Here is a 13,790-nt window from a genome sequence, read left to right as displayed (position 1 = left end):
TGTGTCTGATACCCTGTGTTACTAACTGATTCCTGTGTTGTGAGGTGTGTTTGTCTGATACCCTGTGTTACTAACTGGTTCCTGTGTTGTGAGGTGTGTTTCTGATACCCTGTGTTACTAACTGGTTCCTGTGTTGTGAGATGTGTGTGTCTGATACCCTGTGTTACTAACTGGTTCCTGTGTTGTGAGGTGTGTGTCTGATACCCTGTGTTACTAACTGGTTCCTGTGTTGTGAGATGTGTGTGTCTGATACCCTGTGTTACTAACTGGTTCCTGTGTTGTGAGGTGTGTGTGTCTGATACCCTGTGTTACTAACTGGTTCCTGTGTTGTGAGGTGTGTGTCTGATACCCTGTGTTACTAACTGGTTCCTGTGTTGTGAGATGTGTGTGTCTGATACCCTGTGTTACTAACTGGTTCCTGTGTTGTGAGGTGTGTGTGTCTGATGGCCTGTGTTACTAACTGGTTCCTGTGTTGTGAGGTGTGTGTCTGATGGCCTGTGTTACTAACTGGTTCCTGTGTTGTGAGGTGTGTGTCTGATACCCTGTGTTACTAACTGGTTCCTGTGTTGTGAGGTGTGTGTCTGATGGCCTGTGTTACTAACTGGTTCCTGTGTTGTGAGGTGTGTGTCTGATACCCTGTGTTACTAACTGATTCCTGTGTTGTGAGGTGTGTTTGTCTGATACCCTGTGTTACTAACTGGTTCCTGTGTTGTGAGGTGTGTTTCTGATACCCTGTGTTACTAACTGGTTCCTGTGTTGTGAGGTGTGTGTCTGATACCCTGTGTTACTAACTGATTCCTGTGTTGTGAGGTGTGTGTCTGATAGCCTGTGTTACTAACTGGTTCCTGTGTTGTGAGGTGTGTGTCTGATACCCTGTGTTACTAACTGATTCCTGTGTTGTGAGGTGTGTTTGTCTGATACCCTGGGTTACTAACTGGTTCCTGTGTTGTGAGGTGTGTTTCTGATACCCTGTGTTACTAACTGGTTCCTGTGTTGTGAGATGTGTGTGTCTGATACCCTGTGTTACTAACTGGTTCCTGTGTTGTGAGGTGTGTGTCTGATACCCTGTGTTACTAACTGGTTCCTGTGTTGTGAGATGTGTGTGTCTGATACCCTGTGTTACTAACTGGTTCCTGTGTTGTGAGGTGTGTGTGTCTGATACCCTGTGTTACTAACTGGTTCCTGTGTTGTGAGGTGTGTGTCTGATACCCTGTGTTACTAACTGGTTCCTGTGTTGTGAGATGTGTGTGTCTGATACCCTGTGTTACTAACTGGTTCCTGTGTTGTGAGGTGTGTGTGTCTGATGGCCTGTGTTACTAACTGGTTCCTGTGTTGTGAGGTGTGTGTGTCTGATGGCCTGTGTTACTAACTGGTTCCTGTGTTGTGAGGTGTGTGTCTGATACCCTGTGTTACTAACTGGTTCCTGTGTTGTGAGGTGTGTGTCTGATGGCCTGTGTTACTAACTGGTTCCTGTGTTGTGAGGTGTGTTTCTGATACCCTGTGTTACTAACTGGTTCCTGTGTTGTGAGGTGTGTGTCTGATACCCTGTGTTACTAACTGGTTCCTGTGTTGTGAGGTGTGTGTCTGATACCCTGTGTTACTAACTGGTTCTTGTGTTGTGAGATGTGTGTGTCTGATACCCTGTGTTACTAACTGGTTCCTGTGTTGTGAGGTGTGTGTCTGATATCCTGTGTTATTAACTGGTTCCTGTGTTGTGAGGTGTGTGTGTCTGATACCCTGTGCTACTAACTGGTTCCTGTGTTGTGAGGTGTGTGTCTGATACCCTGTGTTACTAACTGGTTCCTGTGTTGTGAGATGTGTGTGTCTGATACCCTGTGTTACTAACTGGTTCCTGTGTTGTGAGGTGTGTGTCTGATACCCTGTGTTACTAACTGGTTCCTGTGTTGTGAGGTGTGTGTCTGATACCCTGTGTTACTAACTGGTTCCTGTGTTGTGAGATGTGTGTGTCTGATACCCTGTGTTACTAACTGGTTCCTGTGTTGTGAGGTGTGTGTCTGATACCCTGTGTTACTAACTGGTTCCTGTGTTGTGAGGTGTGTGCCTGATACCCTGTGTTACTAACTGGTTCCTGTGTTGTGAGGTGTGTGTCTGATGGCCTGTGTTACTAACTGGTTCCTGTGTTGTGAGGTGTGTGTATGATACCCTGTGTTACTAACTGGTTCCTGTGTTGTGAGATGTGTGTGTCTGATACCCTGTGTTACTAACTGGTTCCTGTGTTGTGAGGTGTGTGTCTGATACCCTGTGTTACTAACTGGTTCCTGTGTTGTGAGGTGTGTGTCTGATACCCTGTGTTACTAACTGGTTCCTGTGTTGTGAGATGTGTGTGTCTGATACCCTGTGTTACTAACTGGTTCCTGTGTTGTGAGATGTGTGTGTCTGATACCCTGTGTTACTAACTGGTTCCTGTGTTGTGAGGTGTGTGTCTGATACCCTGTGTTACTAACTGGTTCCTGTGTTGTGAGGTGTGTGTCTGATACCCTGTGTTACTAACTGGTTCCTGTGTTGTGAGATGTGTGTGTCTGATACCCTGTGTTACTAACTGGTTCCTGTGTTGTGAGGTGTGTGTCTGATACCCTGTGTTACTAACTGGTTCCTGTGTTGTGAGATGTGTGTGTCTGATACCCTGTGTTACTAACTGGTTCCTGTGTTGTGAGGTGTGTGTGTCTGATGGCCTGTGTTACTAACTGGTTCCTGTGTTGTGAGGTGTGTGTGTCTGATGGCCTGTGTTACTAACTGGTTCCTGTGTTGTGAGGTGTGTGTCTGATACCCTGTGTTACTAACTGGTTCCTGTGTTGTGAGGTGTGTGTCTGATGGCCTGTGTTACTAACTGGTTCCTGTGTTGTGAGGTGTGTTTCTGATACCCTGTGTTACTAACTGGTTCCTGTGTTGTGAGGTGTGTGTGTCTGATACCCTGTGTTACTAACTGGTTCCTGTGTTGTGAGGTGTGTGTCTGATACCCTGTGTTACTAACTGGTTCCTGTGTTGTGAGATGTGTGTGTCTGATACCCTGTGTTACTAACTGGTTCCTGTGTTGTGAGGTGTGTGTCTGATACCCTGTGTTACTAACTGGTTCCTGTGTTGTGAGATGTGTGTGTCTGATACCCTGTGTTACTAACTGGTTCCTGTGTTGTGAGGTGTGTGTCTGATATCCTGTGTTATTAACTGGTTCCTGTGTTGTGAGGTGTGTGTGTCTGATACCCTGTGCTACTAACTGGTTCCTGTGTTGTGAGGTGTGTGTCTGATACCCTGTGTTACTAACTGGTTCCTGTGTTGTGAGATGTGTGTGTCTGATACCCTGTGTTACTAACTGGTTCCTGTGTTGTGAGGTGTGTGTGTCTGATGGCCTGTGTTACTAACTGGTTCCTGTGTTGTGAGGTGTGTGTCTGATACCCTGTGTTACTAACTGGTTCCTGTGTTGTGAGATGTGTGTGTCTGATACCCTGTGTTACTAACTGGTTCCTGTGTTGTGAGGTGTGTGTCTGATACCCTGTGTTACTAACTGGTTCCTGTGTTGTGAGATGTGTGTGTCTGATACCCTGTGTTACTAACTGGTTCCTGTGTTGTGAGGTGTGTGTGTCTGATACCCTGTGTTACTAACTGGTTCCTGTGTTGTGAGGTGTGTGTCTGATACCCTGTGTTACTAACTGGTTCCTGTGTTGTGAGATTTGTGTGTCTGATACCCTGTGTTACTAACTGGTTCCTGTGTTGTGAGGTGTGTGTATGATACCCTGTGTTACTAACTGGTTCCTGTGTTGTGAGGTGTGTGCCTGATACCCTGTGTTACTAACTGGTTCCTGTGTTGTGAGGTGTGTGTCTGATGGCCTGTGTTACTAACTGGTTCCTGTGTTGTGAGGTGTGTGTCTGATACCCTGTGTTACTAACTGGTTCCTGTGTTGTGAGATGTGTGTGTCTGATACCCTGTGTTACTAACTGGTTCCTGTGTTGTGAGGTGTGTGTCTGATACCCTGTGTTACTAACTGGTTCCTGTGTTGTGAGGTGTGTGTCTGATACCCTGTGTTACTAACTGGTTCCTGTGTTGTGAGATGTGTGTGTCTGATACCCTGTGTTACTAACTGGTTCCTGTGTTGTGAGGTGTGTGTGTCTGATACCCTGTGTTACTAACTGGTTCCTGTGTTGTGAGGTGTGTCTGATACCCTGTGTTACTAACTGGTTCCTGTGTTGTGAGGTGTGTGTCTGATACCCTGTGTTACTAACTGGTTCCTGTGTTGTGAGATGTGTGTGTCTGATACCCTGTGTTACTAACTGGTTCCTGTGTTGTGAGGTGTGTGTCTGATACCCTGTGTTACTAACTGGTTCCTGTGTTGTGAGATGTGTGTGTCTGATACCCTGTGTTACTAACTGGTTCCTGTGTTGTGAGGTGTGTGTGTCTGATGGCCTGTGTTACTAACTGGTTCCTGTGTTGTGAGGTGTGTGTGTCTGATGGCCTGTGTTACTAACTGGTTCCTGTGTTGTGAGGTGTGTGTCTGATACCCTGTGTTACTAACTGGTTCCTGTGTTGTGAGGTGTGTGTCTGATGGCCTGTGTTACTAACTGGTTCCTGTGTTGTGAGGTGTGTTTCTGATACCCTGTGTTACTAACTGGTTCCTGTGTTGTGAGGTGTGTGTCTGATACCCTGTGTTACTAACTGGTTCCTGTGTTGTGAGGTGTGTGTCTGATACCCTGTGTTACTAACTGGTTCCTGTGTTGTGAGGTGTGTGTGTCTGATACCCTGTGCTACTAACTGGTTCCTGTGTTGTGAGGTGTGTTCTGATACCCTGTGTTACTAACTGGTTCCTGTGTTGTGAGATGTGTGTGTCTGATACCCTGTGTTACTAACTGGTTCCTGTGTTGTGAGGTGTGTGTGTCTGATGGCCTGTGTTACTAACTGGTTCCTGTGTTGTGAGGTGTGTGTCTGATACCCTGTGTTACTAACTGGTTCCTGTGTTGTGAGATGTGTGTGTCTGATACCCTGTGTTACTAACTGGTTCCTGTGTTGTGAGGTGTGTGTCTGATACCCTGTGTTACTAACTGGTTCCTGTGTTGTGAGATGTGTGTGTCTGATACCCTGTGTTACTAACTGGTTCCTGTGTTGTGAGGTGTGTGTGTCTGATACCCTGTGTTACTAACTGGTTCCTGTGTTGTGAGGTGTGTGTCTGATACCCTGTGTTACTAACTGGTTCCTGTGTTGTGAGATGTGTGTGTCTGATACCCTGTGTTACTAACTGGTTCCTGTGTTGTGAGGTGTGTGTCTGATACCCTGTGTTACTAACTGGTTCCTGTGTTGTGAGGTGTGTGCCTGATACCCTGTGTTACTAACTGGTTCCTGTGTTGTGAGGTGTGTGTCTGATGGCCTGTGTTACTAACTGGTTCCTGTGTTGTGAGGTGTGTGTATGATACCCTGTGTTACTAACTGGTTCCTGTGTTGTGAGATGTGTGTGTCTGATACCCTGTGTTACTAACTGGTTCCTGTGTTGTGATGTGTGTGTCTGATACCCTGTGTTACTAACTGGTTCCTGTGTTGTGAGGTGTGTGTCTGATACCCTGTGTTACTAACTGGTTCCTGTGTTGTGAGATGTGTGTGTCTGATACCCTGTGTTACTAACTGGTTCCTGTGTTGTGAGGTGTGTGTGTCTGATACCCTGTGTTACTAACTGGTTCCTGTGTTGTGAGGTGTGTGTGTCTGATACCCTGTGTTACTAACTGGTTCCTGTGTTGTGAGGTGTGTGTGTCTGATACCCTGTGTTACTAACTGGTTCCTGTGTTGTGAGGTGTGTGTCTGATACCCTGTGTTACTAACTGGTTCCTGTGTTGTGAGGTGTGTGTATGATACCCTGTGTTACTAACTGGTTCCTGTGTTGTGAGGTGTGTGTGTCTGATACCCTGTGTTGCTAACTGGTTCCTGTGTTGTGAGGTGTGTGTCTGATACCCTGTGTTACTAACTGGTTCCTGTGTTGTGAGGTGTGTGTGTCTGATACCCTGTGTTACTAACTGGTTCCTGTGTTGTGAGGTGTGTGTGTCTGATACCCTGTGTTACTAACTGGTTCCTGTGTTGTGAGGTGTGTGTCTGATACCCTGTGTTACTAACTGGTTCCTGTGTTGTGAGGTGTGTGTCTGATACCCTGTGTTACTAACTGGTTCCTGTGTTGTGAGGTGTGTGTATGATACCCTGTGTTACTAACTGGTTCCTGTGTTGTGAGGTGTGTGTGTCTGATACCCTGTGTTACTAACTGGTTCCTGTGTTGTGAGGTGTGTGTGTCTGATACCCTGTGTTACTAACTGGTTCCTGTGTTGTGAGGTGTGTGTGTCTGATACCCTGTGTTACTAACTGGTTCCTGTGTTGTGAGGTGTGTGTCTGATACCCTGTGTTACTAACTGGTTCCTGTGTTGTGAGGTGTGTGTCTGATACCCTGTGTTACTAACTGGTTCCTGTGTTGTGAGGTGTGTATGATACCCTGTGTTACTAACTGGTTCCTGTGTTGTGAGGTGTGTGTGTCTGATACCCTGTGTTGCTAACTGGTTCCTGTGTTGTGAGGTGTGTGTGTCTGATACCCTGTGTTACTAACTGGTTCCTGTGTTGTGAGGTGTGTGTCTGATACCCTGTGTTACTAACTGGTTCCTGTGTTGTGAGGTGTGTGTCTGATGGCCTGTGTTACTAACTGGTTCCTGTGTTGTGAGGTGTGTTTCTGATACCCTGTGTTACTAACTGGTTCCTGTGTTGTGAGGTGTGTGTCTGATACCCTGTGTTACTAACTGGTTCCTGTGTTGTGAGGTGTGTGTCTGATGGCCTGTGTTACTAACTGGTTCCTGTGTTGTGAGGTGTGTGTCTGATACCCTGTGTTACTAACTGATTCCTGTGTTGTGAGGTGTGTTTGTCTGATACCCTGTGTTACTAACTGGTTCCTGTGTTGTGAGGTGTGTTTCTGATACCCTGTGTTACTAACTGGTTCCTGTGTTGTGAGATGTGTGTGTCTGATACCCTGTGTTACTAACTGGTTCCTGTGTTGTGAGGTGTGTGTCTGATACCCTGTGTTACTAACTGGTTCCTGTGTTGTGAGATGTGTGTGTCTGATACCCTGTGTTACTAACTGGTTCCTGTGTTGTGAGGTGTGTGTCTGATACCCTGTGTTACTAACTGGTTCCTGTGTTGTGAGATGTGTGTGTCTGATACCCTGTGTTACTAACTGGTTCCTGTGTTGTGAGATGTGTGTGTCTGATACCCTGTGTTACTAACTGGTTCCTGTGTTGTGAGGTGTGTGTGTCTGATGGCCTGTGTTACTAACTGGTTCCTGTGTTGTGAGGTGTGTGTCTGATGGCCTGTGTTACTAACTGGTTCCTGTGTTGTGAGGTGTGTGTCTGATACCCTGTGTTACTAACTGGTTCCTGTGTTGTGAGGTGTGTGTCTGATACCCTGTGTTACTAACTGGTTCCTGTGTTGTGAGGTGTGTGTCTGATGGCCTGTGTTACTAACTGGTTCCTGTGTTGTGAGGTGTGTGTCTGATACCCTGTGTTACTAACTGATTCCTGTGTTGTGAGGTGTGTTTGTCTGATACCCTGTGTTACTAACTGGTTCCTGTGTTGTGAGGTGTGTTTCTGATACCCTGTGTTACTAACTGGTTCCTGTGTTGTGAGATGTGTGTGTCTGATACCCTGTGTTACTAACTGGTTCCTGTGTTGTGAGGTGTGTGTGTCTGATACCCTGTGTTACTAACTGGTTCCTGTGTTGTGAGGTGTGTGTGTCTGATACCCTGTGTTACTAACTGGTTCCTGTGTTGTGAGGTGTGTGTCTGATACCCTGTGTTACTAACTGGTTCCTGTGTTGTGAGGTGTGTGTCTGATACCCTGTGTTACTAACTGGTTCCTGTGTTGTGAGGTGTGTGTATGATACCCTGTGTTACTAACTGGTTCCTGTGTTGTGAGGTGTGTGTGTCTGATACCCTGTGTTGCTAACTGGTTCCTGTGTTGTGAGGTGTGTGTGTCTGATACCCTGTGTTACTAACTGGTTCCTGTGTTGTGAGGTGTGTGTCTGATACCCTGTGTTACTAACTGGTTCCTGTGTTGTGAGGTGTGTGTCTGATACCCTGTGTTACTAACTGGTTCCTGTGTTGTGAGGTGTGTGTATGATACCCTGTGTTACTAACTGGTTCCTGTGTTGTGAGGTGTGTGTGTCTGATACCCTGTGTTACTAACTGGTTCCTGTGTTGTGAGGTGTGTGTGTCTGATACCCTGTGTTACTAACTGGTTCCTGTGTTGTGAGGTGTGTGTCTGATACCCTGTGTTACTAACTGGTTCCTGTGTTGTGAGGTGTGTGTCTGATGGCCTGTGTTACTAACTGGTTCCTGTGTTGTGAGGTGTGTTTCTGATACCCTGTGTTACTAACTGGTTCCTGTGTTGTGAGGTGTGTGTCTGATACCCTGTGTTACTAACTGGTTCCTGTGTTGTGAGGTGTGTGTCTGATGGCCTGTGTTACTAACTGGTTCCTGTGTTGTGAGGTGTGTGTCTGATACCCTGTGTTACTAACTGATTCCTGTGTTGTGAGGTGTGTTTGTCTGATACCCTGTGTTACTAACTGGTTCCTGTGTTGTGAGGTGTGTTTCTGATACCCTGTGTTACTAACTGGTTCCTGTGTTGTGAGATGTGTGTGTCTGATACCCTGTGTTACTAACTGGTTCCTGTGTTGTGAGGTGTGTGTCTGATACCCTGTGTTACTAACTGGTTCCTGTGTTGTGAGATGTGTGTGTCTGATACCCTGTGTTACTAACTGGTTCCTGTGTTGTGAGGTGTGTGTCTGATACCCTGTGTTACTAACTGGTTCCTGTGTTGTGAGATGTGTGTGTCTGATACCCTGTGTTACTAACTGGTTCCTGTGTTGTGAGATGTGTGTGTCTGATACCCTGTGTTACTAACTGGTTCCTGTGTTGTGAGGTGTGTGTGTCTGATGGCCTGTGTTACTAACTGGTTCCTGTGTTGTGAGGTGTGTGTGTCTGATGGCCTGTGTTACTAACTGGTTCCTGTGTTGTGAGGTGTGTGTCTGATACCCTGTGTTACTAACTGGTTCCTGTGTTGTGAGGTGTGTGTCTGATGGCCTGTGTTACTAACTGGTTCCTGTGTTGTGAGGTGTGTTTCTGATACCCTGTGTTACTAACTGGTTCCTGTGTTGTGAGATGTGTGTGTCTGATACCCTGTGTTACTAACTGGTTCCTGTGTTGTGAGGTGTGTGTCTGATACCCTGTGTTACTAACTGGTTCCTGTGTTGTGAGGTGTGTGTCTGATACCCTGTGTTACTAACTGGTTCCTGTGTTGTGAGATGTGTGTGTCTGATACCCTGTGTTACTAACTGGTTCCTGTGTTGTGAGGTGTGTGTCTGATACCCTGTGTTACTAACTGGTTCCTGTGTTGTGAGGTGTGTGTCTGATACCCTGTGTTACTAACTGGTTCCTGTGTTGTGAGGTGTGTGTCTGATACCCTGTGTTACTAACTGGTTCCTGTGTTGTGAGATGTGTGTGTCTGATACCCTGTGTTACTAACTGGTTCCTGTGTTGTGAGGTGTGTGTCTGATACCCTGTGTTACTAACTGGTTCCTGTGTTGTGAGATGTGTGTGTCTGATACCCTGTGTTACTAACTGGTTCCTGTGTTGTGAGGTGTGTGTGTCTGATGGCCTGTGTTACTAACTGGTTCCTGTGTTGTGAGGTGTGTGTGTCTGATGGCCTGTGTTACTAACTGGTTCCTGTGTTGTGAGGTGTGTGTCTGATACCCTGTGTTACTAACTGGTTCCTGTGTTGTGAGGTGTGTGTCTGATGGCCTGTGTTACTAACTGGTTCCTGTGTTGTGAGGTGTGTTTCTGATACCCTGTGTTACTAACTGGTTCCTGTGTTGTGAGGTGTGTGTCTGATACCCTGTGTTACTAACTGGTTCCTGTGTTGTGAGGTGTGTGTCTGATACCCTGTGTTACTAACTGGTTCCTGTGTTGTGAGGTGTGTGTGTCTGATACCCTGTGCTACTAACTGGTTCCTGTGTTGTGAGGTGTGTGTCTGATACCCTGTGTTACTAACTGGTTCCTGTGTTGTGAGATGTGTGTGTCTGATACCCTGTGTTACTAACTGGTTCCTGTGTTGTGAGGTGTGTGTGTCTGATGGCCTGTGTTACTAACTGGTTCCTGTGTTGTGAGGTGTGTGTCTGATACCCTGTGTTACTAACTGGTTCCTGTGTTGTGAGATGTGTGTGTCTGATACCCTGTGTTACTAACTGGTTCCTGTGTTGTGAGGTGTGTGTCTGATACCCTGTGTTACTAACTGGTTCCTGTGTTGTGAGATGTGTGTGTCTGATACCCTGTGTTACTAACTGGTTCCTGTGTTGTGAGGTGTGTGTGTCTGATACCCTGTGTTACTAACTGGTTCCTGTGTTGTGAGGTGTGTGTCTGATACCCTGTGTTACTAACTGGTTCCTGTGTTGTGAGATGTGTGTGTCTGATACCCTGTGTTACTAACTGGTTCCTGTGTTGTGAGGTGTGTGTCTGATACCCTGTGTTACTAACTGGTTCCTGTGTTGTGAGGTGTGTGCCTGATACCCTGTGTTACTAACTGGTTCCTGTGTTGTGAGGTGTGTGTCTGATGGCCTGTGTTACTAACTGGTTCCTGTGTTGTGAGGTGTGTGTATGATACCCTGTGTTACTAACTGGTTCCTGTGTTGTGAGATGTGTGTGTCTGATACCCTGTGTTACTAACTGGTTCCTGTGTTGTGATGTGTGTGTCTGATACCCTGTGTTACTAACTGGTTCCTGTGTTGTGAGGTGTGTGTCTGATACCCTGTGTTACTAACTGGTTCCTGTGTTGTGAGATGTGTGTGTCTGATACCCTGTGTTACTAACTGGTTCCTGTGTTGTGAGGTGTGTGTCTGATACCCTGTGTTACTAACTGGTTCCTGTGTTGTGAGGTGTGTGTGTCTGATACCCTGTGTTACTAACTGGTTCCTGTGTTGTGAGGTGTGTGTGTCTGATACCCTGTGTTACTAACTGGTTCCTGTGTTGTGAGGTGTGTGTCTGATACCCTGTGTTACTAACTGGTTCCTGTGTTGTGAGGTGTGTGTGTCTGATACCCTGTGTTGCTAACTGGTTCCTGTGTTGTGAGGTGTGTGTGTCTGATACCCTGTGTTACTAACTGGTTCCTGTGTTGTGAGGTGTGTGTGTCTGATACCCTGTGTTACTAACTGGTTCCTGTGTTGTGAGGTGTGTGTGTCTGATACCCTGTGTTACTAACTGGTTCCTGTGTTGTGAGGTGTGTGTCTGATACCCTGTGTTACTAACTGGTTCCTGTGTTGTGAGGTGTGTGTCTGATACCCTGTGTTACTAACTGGTTCCTGTGTTGTGAGGTGTGTGTGTCTGATACCCTGTGTTACTAACTGGTTCCTGTGTTGTGAGGTGTGTGTGTCTGATGGCCTGTGTTACTAACTGGTTCCTGTGTTGTGAGGTGTGTGTCTGATACCCTGTGTTACTAACTGGTTCCTGTGTTGTGAGGTGTGTGTCTGATGGCCTGTGTTACTAACTGGTTCCTGTGTTGTGAGGTGTGTTTCTGATACCCTGTGTTACTAACTGGTTGCTGTGTTGTGAGGTGTGTGTCTGATACCCTGTGTTACTAACTGGTTCCTGTGTTGTGAGGTGTGTGTCTGATGGCCTGTGTTACTAACTGGTTCCTGTGTTGTGAGGTGTGTGTCTGATACCCTGTGTTACTAACTGATTCCTGTGTTGTGAGGTGTGTTTGTCTGATACCCTGTGTTACTAACTGGTTCCTGTGTTGTGAGGTGTGTTTCTGATACCCTGTGTTACTAACTGGTTCCTGTGTTGTGAGATGTGTGTGTCTGATACCCTGTGTTACTAACTGGTTCCTGTGTTGTGAGGTGTGTGTCTGATACCCTGTGTTACTAACTGGTTCCTGTGTTGTGAGATGTGTGTGTCTGATACCCTGTGTTACTAACTGGTTCCTGTGTTGTGAGGTGTGTGTCTGATACCCTGTGTTACTAACTGGTTCCTGTGTTGTGAGATGTGTGTGTCTGATACCCTGTGTTACTAACTGGTTCCTGTGTTGTGAGATGTGTGTGTCTGATACCCTGTGTTACTAACTGGTTCCTGTGTTGTGAGGTGTGTGTCTGATGGCCTGTGTTACTAACTGGTTCCTGTGTTGTGAGGTGTGTGTGTCTGATGGCCTGTGTTACTAACTGGTTCCTGTGTTGTGAGGTGTGTGTCTGATACCCTGTGTTACTAACTGGTTCCTGTGTTGTGAGGTGTGTGTCTGATGGCCTGTGTTACTAACTGGTTCCTGTGTTGTGAGGTGTGTTTCTGATACCCTGTGTTACTAACTGGTTCCTGTGTTGTGAGGTGTGTGTCTGATACCCTGTGTTACTAACTGGTTCCTGTGTTGTGAGGTGTGTGTCTGATACCCTGTGTTACTAACTGGTTCCTGTGTTGTGAGATGTGTGTGTCTGATACCCTGTGTTACTAACTGGTTCCTGTGTTGTGAGGTGTGTGTCTGATATCCTGTGTTACTAACTGGTTCCTGTGTTGTGAGGTGTGTGTGTCTGATACCCTGTGCTACTAACTGGTTCCTGTGTTGTGAGGTGTGTGTCTGATACCCTGTGTTACTAACTGGTTCCTGTGTTGTGAGATGTGTGTTTCTGATACCCTGTGTTACTAACTGGTTCCTGTGTTGTGAGGTGTGTGTGTCTGATGGCCTGTGTTACTAACTGGTTCCTCTGTTGTGAGGTGTGTGTCTGATACCCTGTGTTACTAACTGGTTCCTGTGTTGTGAGGTGTGTGTCTGATACCCTGTGTTACTAACTGGTTCCTGTGTTGGGAGGTGTGTGTCTGATACCCTGTGTTACTAACTGGTTCCTGTGTTGTGAGGTGTGTGTGTCTGATGGCCTGTGTTACTAACTGGTTCCTGTGTTGTGAGGTGTGTGTCTGATACCCTGTGTTACTAACTGGTTCCTGTGTTGTGAGGTGTGTGTCTGATGGCCTGTGTTACTAACTGGTTCCTGTGTTGTGAGGTGTGTGTCTGATACCCTGTGTTACTAACTGGTTCCTGTGTTGTGAGGTGTGTGTCTGATACCCTGTGTTACTAACTGGTTCCTGTGTTGTGAGGTGTGTGTCTGATACCCTGTGTTACTAACTGGTTCCTGTGTTGTGAGATGTGTGTGTCTGATACCCTGTGTTACTAACTGGTTCCTGTGTTGTGAGGTGTGTGTGTCTGATACCCTGTGTTACTAACTGGTTCCTGTGTTGTGAGGTGTGTGTCTGATACCCTGTGTTACTAACTGGTTCCTGTGTTGTGAGAGGTGTGTGTCTGATACCCTGTGTTACTAACTGGTTCCTGTGTTGTGAGGTGTGTGTCTGATACCCTGTGTTACTAACTGGTTCCTGTGTTGTGAGGTGTGTGCCTGATACCCTGTGTTACTAACTGGTTCCTGTGTTGTGAGGTGTGTGTCTGATACCCTGTGTTACTAACTGGTTCCTGTGTTGTGAGGTGTGTGTATGATACCCTGTGTTACTAACTGGTTCCTGTGTTGTGAGATGTGTGTGTCTGATACCCTGTGTTACTAACTGGTTCCTGTGTTGTGAGGTGTGTGTCTGATACCCTGTGTTACTAACTGGTTCCTGTGTTGTGAGGTGTGTGTCTGATACCCTGTGTTACTAACTGGTTCCTGTGTTGTGAGATGTGTGTGTCTGATACCCTGTGTTACTAACTGGTTCCTGTGTTGTGAGGTGTGTGTCTGATACCCT

General features: G+C 46.5%; 1 protein-coding gene across 2 annotated transcripts in view; it reads left to right on the top strand.

Annotated features, from left to right (window-relative positions):
- The window catches only part of LOC115110283 (signal transducer and activator of transcription 5B-like), a 115,606-nt gene that overhangs the window by 99,691 nt on the left and 2,125 nt on the right, over positions 1-13,790 (top strand). The gene's annotated exons all lie outside the window — the stretch shown is intronic.

Source organism: Oncorhynchus nerka, linkage group LG26 (assembly GCF_034236695.1).
Source record: "Oncorhynchus nerka isolate Pitt River linkage group LG26, Oner_Uvic_2.0, whole genome shotgun sequence".
Classification (NCBI taxonomy): Eukaryota; Metazoa; Chordata; class Actinopteri; order Salmoniformes; family Salmonidae; genus Oncorhynchus; species Oncorhynchus nerka.
The sequence above is the reverse complement of the archived record's forward strand: the minus strand, read 5'-3'. Positions and strand labels throughout refer to the sequence as shown.